This window comes from Macrobrachium rosenbergii, chromosome 28 (assembly GCF_040412425.1).
Source record: "Macrobrachium rosenbergii isolate ZJJX-2024 chromosome 28, ASM4041242v1, whole genome shotgun sequence".
NCBI classification, from domain to species: Eukaryota; Metazoa; Arthropoda; class Malacostraca; order Decapoda; family Palaemonidae; genus Macrobrachium; species Macrobrachium rosenbergii.
In genome coordinates this window covers 19462501-19482500 of record NC_089768.1, presented here as the reverse complement: position 1 = coordinate 19482500, position 20000 = coordinate 19462501, and the positions used below count along the sequence as shown (strand labels likewise).

The 20000-nt window shown below is 34.6% G+C and overlaps 1 long non-coding RNA gene across 1 annotated transcript in view; it reads right to left on the bottom strand.

The window, feature by feature from the left end:
• The window catches only part of LOC136853904 (uncharacterized), a 608104-nt gene that overhangs the window by 372822 nt on the left and 215282 nt on the right, over positions 1-20000 (bottom strand). The window contains exon 4 of the long non-coding RNA XR_010857570.1: positions 1632-1746. This is a non-coding gene — a long non-coding RNA (uncharacterized lncRNA). The remainder of the gene's footprint in view (positions 1-1631; positions 1747-20000) is intronic.

The window sequence follows — 20000 nt, the reverse complement described above, 5'->3', positions numbered from 1 at the left end:
GACTAAGAAATGATCTTTGGGAATAAAGAGACGAACGCAAAAGAATGAAAAGTAAAAGACAGACACAACAAACAGGAATAAAAACCAAGGAGAAGAAGAGCTTTACTAATACCGAACCCCTTCTCTCTCCGGATTTTCAAGTCCCTTGATATTGCATCAGAAGCCAAGACTTTAAAACGCTTATTGCAGAATCCATCTTGGAGGCTGGTACAGCAGGTTTCTTTCCCCTCAACTGGTAAAAAACTGCGTCCATTCTTCTGCATCATCATGCAAGAGCCAAGGGGCTTCAGTGGCCCTGGGTGCTGCTAGTCATATCCCCCACCCCCGACACCAACTTTCTTTATCGCTGACTTAATTAAATTTGGTTAGTTTTCTATGATTTATATCATTAAGATGCGGTATCATATATTCTCTTTCCTTTGTGGGATATAACGGGTGATGTTACTTTACACTTAATTTATATTTTGTGAATTTTACTTCTCGCCACTTTTATCTTGTGCTATGGTCTCCGTGGCACATTTTCTACATAGCATCCTTCCACGAATGGCAGGTTTATAAGTCGTTAGTATACTTTCTATAACAGCAAGCCAATTATGACTATTGAGAAATGGGTATATAATGTATATTCTATATCGAATTAAGAGTTTAAACCATGCTATCAATATCAAGAGGTTAAAACAGTGTAAATAATAAAAAAAAAAAGATACAGAACACTGAATTGAAGAGTAAAAGGAACAAAAACACCGTTGTAAATGTTGACCTGGTTATTACAGGTACATTAAGTGCAGTTGTACAACATTGTTAGTGAAAATGTACATCGCACTGAGCTGTCCTAAACTGCAGTTTGTGGATTTTAATATATTTACCCGCGTTCTAAATACGATAAAAGACCAATCAAGAGTTTTGTTGTAAATTCATCGAATGCCTAATCCTTGCATATCCCCCAAAGGGACAGCGAATCTGAAACCTTGAAATGAGAGTCATGGCTGAGCTCACGGGCCGTAACGGACCATCCTAAACTGAAGCTCAAGACCGACGTACCCTTGTGGGGTTTAAAAAAGGCGTAATGTCATGCTCCAAAAGAGAAGAAACTCGTAAATTTTCGAAGGAAACAGCTATCGAAAAGTATAAACTATAATATAATTGGGAAGCGCAGAGATTTTTCGAGCAAGGGATACAAAGTAGCTGTTGCTGTTTTGGCTTTAGTCGGCCTGGCATGGTTTCTGGCTTCTAGTCTAGCGGCCTGGAAGTGATGATAATGATGTGAATAGAATATCGATATTTATGAGGGAATGAAGAGTTTAATACGCAAAATTAAAATATTTCTGAGGCATATGAGATAAAGAATACATAGCGGCGAGTCCTGCGAGCTGGAGACAGCCAGCAAGGAATATAAACAAGAAAAAATTCCCAAGAACGAAATTCGGAAACTTTAGATAAATCTACGGAGCTGGCATGCCACATTCCACTTACTTTGCGATAACAAGTCATTGATCATTCAAGGCAGTGGGTCGTCCATAGCAAAGGGAAAATTTCCAGTACGAGAAAAAGGGAAGTTTGATAGGAGGGATATTTGTATAATTTTAATGAAAACTTAAAACCTAAAGTTTAGAAACTATGCTTAGACTCACCATCGTCTCTTTTTGATGCCCCGCTACTGGTCACATATAAATATGCAGAATGAAAATATCTTGGGTCGGTATCTTAGTCACTTTGGCGGTATGGGTAAACAAGAAGGGAACAGACCTGTAATGAAAAACAAATAAAAAACGTAGAATACGCGTAAATTAAAGTTTTAATTATGCTAGGAGGGTAAATGCAGAAAACAACTGGTATATGCGGGTGATTAAGAGTCGTCCAGGGATAATCGAATTCAATGGCATTCCTATCACGCAAATGATTTGAAGGTGAAAATAAAACCTGTATTCCGTATGACAATCACGTTGAGGTATGAAAACAATGACAGACCACTGAATGAAAACTGAGTCAAGAAAAATCCATTCGTTTTACCTTCACAGAACGGTTTTATCAGGAACCATGCTTTCTGAATTTATGAAGTGCTGGTCAAGAAATTAATCTTACTGACTGACACAAACGCACACAACACAAACACACACACACATGTAACACATATATATATATATATATATATATATATATATATATATATATATATATATATATATATATATATATATATATATATATATATATATATATATATATATATATATATATATATATATATATATATATATATATATATATATATATATATATATATATATATATATATATAGAGAGAGAGAGAGAGAGAGAGAGAGAGAGAGAGAGAGAGAGAGAGAGAGAGAGAGAGAGAGAGAGAGAGTAAAATCCTTCTCCCGTTGTGGCTCTAGTTGAATAAGCTAATCAGTCAGTTCTACAGGTATAACAAAGTTCATGGCCTATAGTCCATATCGCCTATCCCAAAGGTGTTCTCAATCATTACCTTGGCTCTATTTTAGAGTGCAGTATTTCAAGGACAACAATATCGGTGTGGTATTTATCACTCCCATGGCCCTCGGAGTCGATCATAGATCACACACTAACCTTTATCGCTCAAGAATCTGAAGCTATTGATTATATGAAAGTTTTCCTGGCAAAGGTTCATTCTTGAGGTACTATTTGTGGAAAATTGTTTGAGCAAAATTATTATATTATTCTCTGTGACAAGCACTTTAATATGAGAATGACTGTTATTAGTGTGTATGTATGTATGTATGTATGTATGTATGTATGTATGTATGTATGTATGTATGTATGTATGTATGTATATATATAAACATGTATATATATATAAACACACACACACACACACACACACACACACATATATATATATATATATATATATATATATATATATATATATATATATATATGTATGTACACTGGAAAAGATGATTCGTACCTTTATATAAATATGGACTGAAAATTAGTCTTCATGAAGAAATTATTTAAGGATTATTATTTTAGCGTTCCGGAGTGTTGGCCGTGAATGTGAAACAGGAAATCAAGTCATTTACATAATCTTCTCAGCTCAATATTTATTACCTTTCCTTAGGTCCGAAGTGCCATACGGTAGAAGGATTTTACCAGATTAAAGAGCAAATAAAGTTCTCTCTGCAATAAAGTAACACCATTCCATGTCGGATTTATGACGTCGACGGGAAGCACTAATTCAGAATCATGAAGACAAATTGCAGTGTAAATAAGGAGAGATGACAATAAGAACAAGGGTACAGTGAAGTGTAACGTTAGTATAGCAAATGACTAGAAAAAAAAAAACAGATGTATGATATAATGTCTGAAATATTATGTTATGACGTATTATTACATAATGTGTATATATATATATATATATATATATATATATATATATATATATATATATATATATATATATATATATGTATGTATGTATTATATATTATATATATATATATATATATATATATATATATATATGTATATATATATATATATATATATGTATATATATAATATATTTATGTATATACATATATATATATATATATATATATATATATATATATATATATATATATATATATATATATATATATATATATATATATATATATATATATATATATATATATATATATATATATATATATATATATATATATATATAATGTGTGTGTGCGTGTCTTTTGACCTTGGCTTTCGATAAGTATCCTTTATTTAAACCAGTTTGAATCCGGGGAAACGGATTCTTCGTGTGATTGGACATTAATGATTCACAGTGGCTTAATGTCATTCCACGGATTTTTATCTAAAAGTATTTTGTTTTTCATAATCTTGATCACTCTCGTTTAACATATTCTCTCTCTACCTTATTCAGACGGTCTCTTCCTGTATAACGCATATACACAAACTTCGCTTAAAAAGCATGCGAGATTTAGCCAGTCTACTGCTATTCTTTACATGATTACAAATTCTGCGTAATACGTAGCTGCCTACGAAAGTTTCCATCAATAAGGGACTCTTACCTGAAATTCTGTCATTAACTCCTGTATTTATAGGGACCCTAAGTTCGTTCAGATGACACAAATTAGAAACGTAAAGGGTTCAGATTATCACGTTTATGAAAATGTAATTCCAAGCATCGGGTGAGCAAACACAAAATATATATGAGGGACCACAATCCAGGAAGACAACGTGATCTGAATATGTAATTTTACTTTGAACTTGAGCTAAGCACTTAAAAATATTGGCACGGAAATTTGTATGTATGATTACAATTTCACTTATTTTGTGTGTATATTAATCAAGTAAATGTTTTTGTACTGCAGACTTCGGTTTCCACCTACAGTTAAATAAGTAGATTTTAGGAAAACGTCCTATAGAGAGATTTGCAGTAGAAGTTCAGCAGATGCAAACGAATCTTACGGTACAAGTTATCTAAGTGGTTACCTCTACAGATATGTGCCAGAGCAAGACACATGGTAGGTACTGACTGATGATAGAATGACATTATTTGGTTCAAGTTGTCAATACTGATTAATCATTTTCACAAAGGTTACATATTTTCATGTCATTAATATCTTCGTAGCTGTTAGTAATTGGAAGAAAATAGGACTGAAAAACTTAACTGAATTGTAGATGTTAAATCAACAGCAGTTTTCATGCGAAAAACCAACACCTTACAATAATACGGCGAGAGGAAGTATCTGATCAATATTGAAACCGGCATTATCGAGATTACGTATATGATTCCTCAGAAGTAACCACCTTTCATCCATTCACAGGAAACAGAAATAGAAGAGAAGAGGAAAGGGTTTTGGTAAATGTTGAAGAAAACGTTCACGACCATATCGAAAAATGTTTACAAGTTAAATATTTCAATGTAATGGTGGGAAGTGAGAAAACCTCGGAGGGAGTAAAGAAGGAAAAGGTTAAAGGGAAAATGTTGAAACTGGAGAGATAAGCGAAGAATGAATTGAATTGAACTGAATATAGAATTTAGGCCAAAGGCCAAGCACTGGTAATTCATTGCTGAAACATAAATTGACAGTAAAAGGTTTGGAAGGTGTAACAGGAGGAAAACCTCGCAGTTGCACAATGAATCAATTGTTAAGAGAGGGTGGAAAGTAAGGTGGAAGAAAGAGAATATGAAAGGAGACACAGTAAAAGGAACGAAGGGAGTTACAGTTAGGGGCCGAAGGCACGCTGCAAAGAACCTTAAGTAATGCCTACAGTGCACTGCATGAGGTGCACTGACGGCACTAACGCCCCTACGGGGGACAAGCGAAGAAGGAAAGGCAGATGACTCAACAGGCAGGAGGAAATTAGTCATTTATCAACAACAGGCTCCTTCGTCAGAGAGCCTCCCTGTTCACAGATATTGCATGGAGACACCCACACCTTAACCCGTGTAGTTGTCGCAACACTTTAACCCGTTTATTTATCAATTCATCTCGGAGGCTGGTAAAACACGATATTGCTTCAGCCGGAAACACTGCCTCTATTATTCTGCACTGTCGTGAGAATATCACAGTCTCAGAAGTTCCTGATTCAGAGATGTCGACATGAGACCTGGATGCCATTCTGATTATCCCCAACCCCCAACCCCCTTCTCTCTCTCTCTCTCTCTCTCTCTCTCTCTCTCTCTCTCTCTCTCTCTCTCTCTCTTAGCGATACATTGCAGATACGTGGTCTGTGGTCTAAACTCCTGTAAATTTTTTATATCTTTCCTCCAGAGCTTTTTGTTTCCTTTTCTTGTGTTCATTATAAAAGACATCGACACCTTGTACAGGATGCATGTTTCTACATAAGATTTCAGTATAGGTGAATCGTATCTTGATATGTCATTGCCAGTATTCCAGTAACAATAATCAGGAGGCTATAGACACTAGGACACAGAACACTGAAAAAAGTTTAATAATAAGAGAAACCACTTCTTCATAAACGCAAATGGTCTTCAAAACACTTTATGACTTTGACAACCAGCATACAAATTTTATAAATCGAAGACAATATCTGTATTATTCTAAAAACGAAAGAAAAAGTCCATTATGTTCCTTTTGGTAGAACAACGATGACTTTTCTTGAACGTAGGATTTCCAATAATTTTTGCAAATTAGCCAGAGTCAAGAAATATACTAAAATATGTAAAAATAAAATAAGAAGTCAATTATGAAATGAGAAAAGGGTTGATATTAATTACACCGCCCCCGATAAAATACAAAATAACTTTTAGTACGTTTCTTGGAGCTTGCGGAAAATATCTGCAACCGATATCGAAGGCATTTTATACTGCTCACTCATCTCCAGAGATTACAATTCAAATCTGAGGTAAGATAAAAGCTTCAGTGATATCAGGTACGATTTTTACCGTTAGCTACGAACAAAAAAAAATAATAAATAAATATACAAGCTACTGACTCCATGGATTACAGAACAGTTTCTGAAACTTTCCGTAAAAAAATAACTGTTAAGTATGGGATTTATTTACTGCTCCAAAGGGTATTTAGCAGCTGTAAACCTTCCCAAAGCTTTACATGTAAATATGTACACATTTCAAGTATATCTTAGTTTAACCAGACCACTGAGCTAATAATAATAATAATAATAATAATAATAATAATAATAATAATAATAATAATAATAATAATAATACACGCAAAAAAGCAATAGACGGAGCCCATATCTCTTGCAAGTGTAGAAAATGCAATGTAAAAGAAGCCACCGTAAAATACGCTGGAAGCGAAAGCTCGGCACTAACACAGAGACAAAAACCCTCCACTGTAGTCTGTGCAAAAAATATCAGACAGAATTCAGCAACTGGTGATACAGACACCACCCCGAGGGAATGGTAGAAAACGAACAGGCAGAATGCATTTGGGAATACACTACCAAGGCATATGAGGTGAAACAAGCACGCCGACCAGACCTGACTCTGATAGACAAAACCAAGGAAAAGTGAGAGAGAAATGGAAAAGTGCAAAGCCCTGTGGATGGTACTGAGGATCCTATGGGATATACCAGTGGAGGTAGTGCCCATAGTCATCCGAACACTGGGCACAATACCGAAATTCAAGAAGAGATACCTGATTAACCTGGAAACCGAAGTAGCTCCACGACTCGTACAGAGGAGGGTAGAGCTATTAACAGCACATTTAGTTAAGGAAGCATGGGTTTCATAAGGAAGTAGGATGCAACGTGGAACCTCATATTATAATCCACCTGTCTAGATGGGCTGTGACAGACAATAATAATAATAATAATAATTATAATAACAGTAATAATAATAATATCCGCAACCCCCAGCTATAAACCACCAGTCTGGATTTACTGTGAGCGACATTATTAATAATAATAATAATAATAATAATAATAATAATAATAATAATAATAATAATAATAATAATAATAATAATAAGAACACTAGGCACGATCCCAAGATCCCTGAAAAGGAATCTGGAAAAATAAGATACCGAAGTACTGTAGCTCCAGGACTCATGCAGAAAAGTGTGCTATCAGAAACAGCGCACATAATGAGAAAAGCGATGGACTCCTAAGGAGGCAGGATGCAACCAGGAACCCGTCACTATAAAAACCACCCAGTCGAATAGGATGACTGATAGACAATAATAATAATAATAATAATAATAATAATAATAATAATAATAATAATAATAATAATAATAATAATAATAATAATAATAATTCAAGCGAGATAATATAATAACAATAAAATTCAGAATTACAAGAAACATTTTCGGGTGATTCTTTCCAAATGATGAACTGACGTGGATATACAAGAAATTAACATAGTTTCTTTAAAAGTGAAAATTAATAGTAATGTATATATCGAATTTACGATCCCTACACTGAATGAAAGGATCTTCGATTGAATGATATCACAGTTTCATTAAAATCCGCAACTAGGTTTTCATGTGATCAATTTAACAACCAGAGAGAGAGAGAGAGAGAGAGAGAGAGAGAGAGAGAGAGAGAGAAACAAGCAAACAGAACCTAAAACATCTTGATATAAGTAACCGTCTAATTATGGAGTTGCAAATGAATCACGACACAGTCATAAAAAAGTCAGAATTTCCTTTATGGGACTCAGCGTAATTGACGTTAAGTATAGAAATAAAATGTCAACCATATTACAAGTACTTTTGCTAATGAAAATTCTCGGGAAAGCTTCTTACTTTTTTCTAAGAAGCACCAAGGTACATGAAAAATTTATTTAGCGTGTCAAAGCTGTATTAGGAGTTCTTCTTAACTTGGGGCTAGGTGAAAGGGATAATGAATTATGAATAGTAGGGCTCTTGCTAATAATCTTGATTCCGCTAACCTTGTACAAAAATAAACAAGTAAAAAATGCGCCGAAGTTTCTTCAGCGCAATCGAGTTTTCTGTACGTAGTAGGATCAAGGCCACCGACAATGGATCTATCTTTCTGTGGTCTCGGTATAATGCTGTATGAGCCGCGGCCCGTGAAACTTTAACCACGTGCCGGTGGTGGCCTATCCTATATCGTTGCCAGAAGCACGATTATGGCTAACTTTAACCTTAAATAAAAGAAGAATTACCATGGCTAGAGGGCTGCAATTTGGTATGTCTGATGATTGGGGAGTGGATGATAAACAGTCAATTTGCAGCCCTCTAGCCTCAGTAGTTTTTAATATCTGACGGCGGACAGGAAAAGTGCGGACGGACAGACAAAGCCGGCACAATAGTTTTCTTTTAAAGGGAACTAAAAACGAAAGCTTAAAACTCAATCCTATTTATTTAACGCTAGAACCCCAGGCTCGCGAAGCTAAACCCTATTCGCTATCTCCTCATTAGCGCTCATATTTTCTGTTAAGCCTGGTCTTTCAGCTTAATATTCCCTTCAAAGCTTGGGAGTAGCTTTGCATAAGAAGATTAATTTTGTGCCTCATATTCATATCTGCTAGAAAGTTTGAATTAATGCAACACCGGAGGTATTGATATTCTCAGTAGTGAAGGATTTTCTGGAATGTATTAATCTGTAGCCTTTTTAATTTTCTCTAGCAGAACGAGAGCAATAGTTTGAAAAAGACCATCAAGATACTACTGGAAGAGAGAGAGAGAGAGAGAGAGAGAGAGAGAGAGAGAGAGAGAGAGAGAGAGAGAGAGAGCTGCATTATTCCAGACTATTATCATTGCGCTAAAAAATGAATGAAAAACATTTTTGGCAAGGCACCAAGCCACTGTAACCCATTTAGCTCATTCAAAAATCAAGCTTTTTTTGGACTATGTACCAGCAGGCAAGAAGAAGCTTTAAAACAAAAGCACTAATTAAGTTCCATGTGAAGGAAAATCGTTTAAGAAACGCACGAAAATGTTGTTCTGCTGACAAAAAAGAACAGAATCTTTTTCATTTTAATAACTTTTACCAGTATCACGATATGTACATAAATCTTTAATGAAATTAATTATGTATGTTCGTAAGCTCAATATACTTGTGGCTACCTGATCTGATGTGCATTTTCATTTCCTGCAGTACTTCACTGCACCTCCATATATAAAATTATTTTTACCTAATTTCCCAAGGAAAGATATTGCTCAGTAATAAACAAAATTCTTGAAATTATGCTGGTTGGCAGTTTTCCAAAACTCATGTGTGAGATATTTTTCATTTCCAGAGATTTCAAATAAAGTATACATACATATATTATATAATATATATATATATATATATATATATATATATATATATATATATATATATATATATATATATATATATATATATATATATATATATATATATATATATATATATATATATATATATATACAGGAACACCAACAAAACATCTAGATAGAGAACGCCTTCATAATGCGCCAACAACACGATGGCAGGGAACACCGGAAACGGCTTTGAAGACAGCATATCAAGAAAAATCGTATACTCCACAGTAGCAAGGAAACGAAGAAAAACGCAACAGAACGCACGGAAAACGGACATCTGGAACCAGGGATCAGAGAAAGACCAAGGTCAAGAGAGGGTGGAGGTCACACAGGAAGAGCTAGGCGATTATAGGATTAAAAGTACCCAGCACACAGATATAAATACAGCCGGACTATGCGTTTGCTCATTGTACGGATACTTGATAATGTGGACTGTTTGTCCAAGAAAGCTTGAAACTTTTTGAATAAAAACTCCATTAGATACCATCCAGTTTGAATGAGGTCCTTTTAGTAATTCTACTAATGCACAGAACAATTGTGTATGTGATAAAGTTAATATATATATATATATATATACACTGTATGTTCATGTTTATGGAATTAAATAGTCAAACGGCTTTGCGGTTTGTATTTCATAACGATTCAGTTTTGAAAAGGCATTCCTTACGATACCACTAACTGCGTTTAGCTTCAGATCGGATAAAAACCCGTTAATCATTTTCTGTCTATTTTACTTTTAATGCTTGGTTTATCGAAAATAAAACTTAGATTTCTATGTTCTAGTTAATTTAGGATATAAGATATGCACATGCTGTCGATCAGCGGGACTGCAATTTTACTTATTACTGAAAACAACACGTCTATTTTCTTAAAGTATGTTTAAAAAATGTATCCTTACCAGGAATAAAATTTTCAACTTGAACACTGTAATCGGAGAAAGCAAAGGATTACATACAAGAAAAAACGAATATAATATGCAGTTTTTATGGGCCTTTTTTTTCACACACACACACACACACACACACACACACACACATATATATATATATATATATATATATATACACACACATATGCTATATATATATGTGTATATATATATATATATATATATATATATATATATATATATATATATATATATATACACACACATATTATATATATGAAGATAAAAAGGCCCATAAAAACTGCATATTATTTTCGTTTTCTCTTGCATGTAATCCTTTGCTTTCTCCGATCACAGAGTTCAAGTTGAACATTTTATTCCTGCTTTCAGAAAATACATAGAATCTTACGGAATGCCATTTCAAAATTGAATCGTTATGAAATGCAAACCGCAAAGCCGTTTGACTATTTAATTCCTTAAACATGAAACCGTGCTACACAACAGCTACAAAAAGAAGTCGGTACATGAAGATATGAGGCTTCCTAAATCCCGTTGGAACAGTTCCGAAAGCGACTGACTATCTAACAACTCCACGTTGAATTTATTAAAAGCGGGGAGGTCTTGTAAGCCCTCGAGAGAAGTCGACCTCAGTTTCTAGATATTGCACAAGTGGAGGAAATCCTCGAGGTTATGGAGAAACTTGTCCAGAATAACTCCTCAAGAATAAAATATGAAGGATTTAATAAAAAAAATAAGAGAAATGAAACTTCTAACTGGATGACATGTTTCTCAACAAACTTCTAACTGGATGAAATGTTTCTCAACAATCTTTTAACTGGATTACACGTTTCTCAACAATCTTCTAACTGGATTACACGTGTCTTAACAAACTTCTAACTGAATTACATGTTTCTCAAACTTCTAACTGGATTACATGTTTCTCAAACTTCTAACTGGATTACATGTTTCTCAACAAACTTCTAACTGGATTACATGTTTCTCAACAAACTTCTAACTGGATTACATGTGTCTTAACAAACTTCTAACTGGATTACATGTTCCTCAACAAACTTTTAACTGGATTACACGTGTCTTAACAAACTTCTAACTGGACTACATGTTTCTCAAACTTCTAACTGGATTACATGTTTCTCAACAAACTTCTAACTGGATTACATGTTTCTCAACAAACTTCTAATTGGATTACATGTTTCTTAACAAACTTCTAACTGGATTACACGTTTCTCAACAAACTTCTAACTGAATTACACGTTTCTCAACAAACTTCTAACTAGATTACGTTTCTCAACAAACTTCTCACTGGATTACATGTTTCTCAAACTTCTAACTGGATTACAAGTGTCTTAACAAACTTCTAACTGGATTGCATGTTTCTCAACAAACTTCTAACTGGATTACATGTTTCTCAAACTTCTAACTGGATTACACGTGTCTTAACAAACTTCTAACTGGATTGCATGTTTCTCAACAAACTTCTAACTGGATTACATGTTTCTCAACAATCTTCTAACTGGATTACATGTTTCTCAACAAACTTCTAACTGGATTACATGTTTCTCAACAAACTTCTAACTGGATTACATGTTTCTCAACAAACTTCTAACTGGATTACAAGTTTCTTAACAAACTTCTAACTGGATTACGGTACATGTTTCTCAACAAACTTCTCACTGGATTACATGTTTCTCAACAAACTTCTAACTGGATTACATGTTTCTCACCAAACCCCTACCTGGATCACTGAAGTTTGTAACAGACACAGGATAAGAACTGACTCAAAAAACAGGCACAATATTATAAACTGGGAGAACAAGAGAAATTGTTTACAGTGAAACTGATATATCCAGAGTATCAATCAATTTTTATATGATTAACAACCAGACTTCGAATGTCTTGAGTTTGTGTCAAACATGACAGATAGGGGAGTTATAGGAATGATAACACATATGTTTGTTTAAGCCGTTATTGTTAATTTGCATCAAAAGATTGCCTTGTGTGTACTGTGGCTTTTCTTCCTTACTTCTTTACTTCTCTGCCAAAATGAATTCCAAGCTCCAATTTTCTTTAATATTTAATAAAATAAACATATCAGACTCGTGGTTCTGAAAACCATCGGTAACAGCAAAACTTTCAGGGCTTTCAAAGAAAGAAAACATAATTTGGTCTTCCAACTAAACTTGTCAAGAAATTCCTTGGAATTCCTTCAGGCTCACGAAACTTTCTCTTATTCATTTCCTCTTCGTCCGTCTTTTAGTTGTAACCGATTAATACCTCGGAAAGAATTTCTATCTACACTAAAACAAATAGAGCAATAACACACAGTTTCTCTCTGTAATTTAGAGAAATTGCCACTTTTTGTTTACAAGTAAAAAAAAAACTGTCTCTTAAAAAGATATTCGACAACTGGTGGGAAAATCCTCTCTCCTGAACGTTTCAAGAGATTATCTTCTCTTTAGTTACCTATAATCCTACATGAATACTTCCTAATCCATTCCCCACCGACCTTCCTCATTCATTTTAGAATCTGGTGAACTTCTCAAAACATCCACCCCTCACCCCAAAATCCAACCCACCTCCTTTACGTTACGGAGTTCTTTCACTTTTCAAAATTCCGGTTCGATATATCTCATGGGAATCTGGGAGAGCAGACTCTTCCTGTGACATTTTTCTCCTGGAATTCTTCGACAGTACGTCATTCCCAGTTCCCCGTCAATAAAGTAAGAATTGGGACAGAGTCCCGACCGTGTAGTTGCTATGACAAATCTTATCTTATCTCATAAAATAAATTATTTAAAAAAAAATTAGGAATATTGTGATATTACGTGCGCATATCAGTATAAATGGTTGAATGTCTAAAAATGTCTACATTGGACGCAATCTCACCTGAGATAACGAATGCTTTATAGCTTTATCGACATACATTTTCTTTAATTATTCCCTTGGATTTTTTTGCTTCCACAAATGTTCAGTATTTCCAGTATTTTCAGTCCCAAAAGTAATATACTGGTAAGAGTGTTCAATTTAATTATTATCCCACAGAATTTATATGTATATTATTGAATTGTATGGTTATAAAGTCAGTTTTAATTTCATTTTAAATTTTCTTAGGAAGTATGTGGATAAGCATGTACTGCAGTCATATAATGTCTGACGTAAAAATAAACAAGTAAAAAATGCGTCGAAGTTTCTTCAGTGCAGTCGAGCTTTCCGTACATCGTATGATCAAGGCCACCGAAAACAGATCTATCTTTCGGTAGTCTCAGGATAATGATGTATGACAGCGGCCCATGAAACTTTAACCACGGCCAGACGCACGATTGTGGATAAGTTTCACCTTAAATAAAATAAAGCCTACTGAGGCTAGAGGGCTGCAATTTGGTATGTTTGATGATCGGAGGGTGGATGATCAACATACCAATTTGCAGCCCTCTAGCCTCAGCAGCTTTTAAGGTCTGAGGACGGACAGAAAAAAGCGCGGACAGACAGACACAGCCGGCACAATAGTTTTCTTTTCAGAAAACTAAAAAGTAAAACATTCCACTAGACGATGATATACAACACGTATAATGGTTCTATTTCGGATAGAATTGAAATCCTGAAAAAGACCTATATAAAAGTGGGTGAGAAAAGACGTGAAGAGAGAGAGAGAGGGTGGCAATCTTTATACTATGCAACCTTCATTCTCACTCTTTTTTTTTTTTTTAACTCAGAAGATTTCAGGGTTGGAAGGAAAAAACCTGCCATACTAGCGTTCAAGATAAATAGTGCAATAAACAGTTCAATTTTGTAGAAGATGGGAATTTCAGTCTGAAAACACGGACTATTAATGTAACACATTCCTATCACCATCATCTTTGCATATTGCAGGTTGACTTCTTCCTCTTCTTTTTAATTCCGTTCATGTCCTTTACAGCATCACCGCATAGCGCTTTTGGTATTGGAAATCTACTCCCTGTGTCATGCTTAATTCTGTACGCTTTTCATTGATTTTTATTTTGTTTCTTCTCTAATTCTCCTGACGTGCTTCCTCCCATCACAACGTTGCCTCTTTTCCATTGTTAGAACATCAGAGGAGGAACGATTATTGGTTATGAAAGAATAAGACCTACGACCTCGAAATTGTAACTTTCTATTGCTAGGTGACAGTGGGTTATAATGGATTAAAAAAAACTATTTTTTAATATTAAGAAAGTTATGAAATTTGCATAAAACGCCTCTGTCGACGGCCAGTATTTACTGATCAGCCATTACATCGAAAATTACCTTTTTTAATAATTTGATACAATACTTTTCTTCCTATAAAAAATGGTACATCATGATACAATGAAAGACAAAGATTCCAGATTGATTCTATCCACTTACATTCTCAAAGCAAACGCTAAAATTGTTAATATTTTCTTTCTTTCGTGTCTAGACTAACTCCTCGGGAAAACTAGGTTCTGTTTCAGAATGAAAAGATCCGTCGTCTCCAAAAGAATAACCAGAGGGAACTGACAGAACGATTTAAGGCCAAATCCATACTTGGCTGATAAACGAAAAACTTCTAACAAAAATATTTTATCCAAAACTGTTCGAGCTCCTTTTTAAATCCGAGCCCTTTGTCACCAACCGTCCTCTGTTACCCTATGATAGGGGCATGACCCAGTTTCCTTACTTGTCTCAGCATCTATTGGGGGGCGGCGGGTTGCGTCGAGTAAATGAGACGTCAGGATTCCGTGAAAGGTGGGATAAGATGAAAATGGGTCACAAGGAGGCTTATGAAGACTAGAAAACAAAAAAAATGACCTCTTACTCTCAACCTGGCTCTTAATATTTCTGATGTGAGGAAACGATCTTTGATGTGCTCCAAGCAGAAAATGTAAAGAATGTGTGTGTGTGTGTGTGTGTGTGTGTGTGTGTGTGTGTGTGTATATATATATATATATATATATATATATATATATATATATATATATATATATATATATATAATCACTTTAACATAATCACTTTTAACACGATGCTTCGTTTAACACACACCGCCACAGGCAAAAATAAAAAAATAAAAAAAATGAGAGAGCGGTGTAAGTCCTGAACAGTTTCACATGCCACTGACTTGGAAATAAGAGCAGAAAACGGTCAAGACCTACGCCCAGTCTCTCATTATATATAATGGATATATATATATATATATATATATATATATATATATATATATATATATATATATATATATATATAGGCATGAGTGTTCATGCACGTATCAGCACAAATACGCGCATAGGATTTTTACTTTCAAAGGCAGACATCTATAAAATGAATTACGCTGCCATCAGTCTCAGTAATTATTATGTGACGATGACAGCTCTAAAAATGAATTACACACACACACACACACACACACACACACACACACACACACACACACACATATATATATATATATATATATATATATATATATATATATATATATATATATATATATATATTTATATATTTCTTGATACACCTAGAGATCAAAGTCAACGGTCCTTTTACCGTTAAGGCTACAAATTTGGTTTAAAGTTTACTTACAAATTCAGTGCCCTGCGACAATGAAAATGGCAGGTAATATAACAAAAAACATATAATTTTGTGAATAATGTATTAATGAAACCTTCACTAATTTTTTAATGTATGTTTATACTCATGCCATAACTGATTTTTTAAGGGAAAATAAATCTTATAACTTTTATGAAATTCTTTAAGATACTTTGCCATTTCTCGTTCCACTTCGTCTTTACTTGCATTCGGACGCATCGTTTATTGGACAAAAGCCGACCACAGTTGCCGAGAAAATTCGAAAACTGGGAGAGGTCCTTCCCCAAAAGGTAACAGCAAATGCAGTGGGAGAAAAGATGCGCAGTCGAAAAGGAACTCGAACAATATCGTATGAAATATCTCATGAAGCAATGTCTCGCCTCTGCGGCCAGGAAACACCTACGTCAAAACATTTCTGTCATATTCTGAGTCTCTTCTCGGAACGATGGATTTTTAAAGCTCGAAAACTTGACAGTAGTCTCTCTCATACATTAACGGTGGATTTTTAAAGATCGAAATTAAGACAGTAGCCGCTCTCATACATCAACGATGGAGTTTTTAAGACTCGAAAATATGACAGCAGTCGTTCTCATACATTAAGGATGGGTTTTTAAGGCTCGAAAATATGACAGTAGTCGTTCTCATACATTAACGATGGGTTTTAAGGCTCGAAAATATGACAGTAGTCGTTCTCATACATTAACGATGGGTTTTTAATGCTCGAAAATATGACAGCAGTCTCTTTCATACATTAACGATGGATTTCTAAGGCTAGAAAATATGACAGTAGTGTCTCTCATACATTAACGATGGATTTTTAAGGCTGGAAAATATGACAATAGTCGCTCTTATACATTACCGATGGATTTTTAAGGCTCGAAAATATGACAGTAGTCGCTACCATACAAGTCATGAAAACTGCGGAAAATGAAATAAGTATAAAGATTTTTTTTTAGATTTCGCTGAAAAAGGAGAGGTTCAGTCCACCGAAGAATTGACTCAAAATGAAACTTTACCCTCAAGTGATATTAATTCTGACTTATATCTATAGTTTACTGGAGATATCCTCTTTTTCATGTGTGAATTCGAATTTGAATTGAAAGATGTTATATAAGAGACAGGGATTCTTTTTATTCAATAACGGCTACTGAGTAAACCATCTCTTAGACAAACGTCTAGGAAATAATTCTGTCCACTAAAAAATTCATATTTCAGAAACCCTACGTCTTAATTCTTTAGAATGAAGCATCTCTTACTAACCAAAGACATGTGAAATGAGAAAGAAAAATGAGAAAGAAGAATTGATGACAAGGAAAAAAAAGTATACCTTAGTTTAACCAGACCACTGAGCTGATTAACAGCTCTCCTAGGGCTGGCCCGAAGGATTAGATTTATTTTACGTGGCTAAGAACCAATTGGTTATCTAGCAACGGGACCTACAGATTATTGTGGAATCCGAACCACATTATAGCGAGAAATGAATTTCTATCACCAGGGATAAATTCCTCTAATTCTTCATTGGCCGGCCGGAGAATCGAACGCGGGGCCAGCAGAGAACGGTACCCATCAGTCCAATGAGGAACTAAATGGAACGCTAAAGGTTTAGAAAAATGCAATAATTCAGTATTAAAAAGGATGGTTAATAGAAGGGGATGCTGTCGGAAGACAAACACCTGTAACAAGGACGACTGGACGATTTAAGCTTTTCAACTCCTGAGGATGAAAATGATAAACGAAAAGAAAAATACCAATGTGTTAAGATAAAGAAAAAGATGGAAAATGGGAATGTACACTGATATTTTACCCGCTATTCAAGGATTTTATTTCTATTTGATGTTACCCCAGACACCAGTAATGTTAACCGTTTACTGCAATGGTGGCTGGTACAGCAGAAATCTTTTTGTCTTCCGCTGTAAAAATTACTTACGCTTGTCTGAATTGTCCTGCGAGACTTGAACAGCCTCTAATGTTCTAGATTTAATCTCTCTCTCTCTCTCTCTCTCTCTCGTACAGACATACACATATATATTCTATATGACATATTTTTATGATGTTTACAACAGGATTCTTTCTCACTAACAATAGAAACTACTTATATCTGCCTGCAATGTCCCGCGAGACTCTCTCTAAGGTTCTGGGTTTAAAGGGGGTTTAGGCCCAAGGACTGCAAACCATCGTTTTTAAACAGATCTCTCTCTCTCTCTCTCTCTCTCTCTCTCTCACACACACACACACACAGACTCCCGCAAATGAGCTCCATATCTGGCATGTTTATTTTTTTTTACAATTTGCATGACCTGGTTTTCAGATTAATAGTACTCTTTCCATAGATCGTTTCTGGGACACAACTTGTGGTTCATTGAGTCTAGTTAGTACGTTGTCCGTGAACTATGATTTTTTTTGTTTTGTTTTTTACATTCATGTAATCCGTTCCTAACATTTGTTACCTTTTCTTCTTAACATTTGTTACTTTTTCAAAGGGTACTTATCTTTCCACTCGAGAGCTGAGATTATTTCAGACATATCCAATAATCATATTATCAGCGTCACAATAGCCGATGTATGTAAATACTCTAAACTAAAGTTTAAAAGTACTACAACCAGGGCATCCGTTATTCGATGCTAATGGCTGGAAAAAAAAGGCTGGAAAAAGAACAGTGAAATAAAAAATCATGGTATAAAAAACCCAAACCATACAAGTTATATTAAGTTACGTAAAGCTACAGTCAGTTTCTCGAAACCTTTAAATTACGCCACGTGACATCTGAGACTCTATAAAAACGTTCGTTTGCAATGATCACAACAAACGAACGTTTTCATTTGTTTTATACATTTCTTAAAGATGATAGATTCCAGCTGAAAAGCTTTCAAATGGAATCGTTAAATAGAGTTCAGAACTATATTGTATTAAGCCGTGTTGACGGGTTTTTACATAACACTGCATTGTTGAGTCCTGAAAGGTGGTCTACAAAAGTGTCCCATGTATCATTGTTAAAAAGTCTAAATCTCGTCTAATCCCTTGAGATATATTACACCTGGTCCTTTGAAAGGTTAAACATAGGAAATCCTTGCCGCTAATGGAGAATTTACTTATTTTAAATGTTCGAGAACGAAGTATGGATGAAGGGTTCGCAAAGGGATGTCGGGCTCTAATAGTGGAAAAACTTCGAACAATTTGAAAGGTAAACTTACTATAGAAATTAGGGTTTTCTTTAAAGTTGTGCTTATGTATATGTATATGCGCAATCGAGTTTTCTGTACAGCGTACAATCAAGGCCACCGGAACTAGATCTATCTTTTGGTGGTTTCGATGTAATGCTGCATGAGCCGCGGCCCATGAAACTTTAACCACGGCCCGGTGGTGACCTATCTTATATCGTTGCCAGAAGCACGACTATGGTTAACTTTAACCTTAAATAAAATAAAAATACTAAGACTAGAGGGCTATATAAATATATATATATATATATATATATATATATATATATATATATATATATATATATATATATATATATATATATATATATATATATATACACATATACTGTATATATAATTTCAGCTTAAGAGAGCTGATATTGGAATGCGTTGGCTGTACATCATTGGAAATCCCGCCAATAAAGGCTCAGCATATTAACAGGGGATATGCATTAAAGGACCCCAATCAAGTGATAGTTACAGTGCATTCTCTTTTTAGTACGATTTAAAAGTAATTGCCCATTCCGATCATACGGATATGCGAAAGGTCAAAGGTCAATTCATGCATTTCAAAATAACAAACAGCGGAGCTT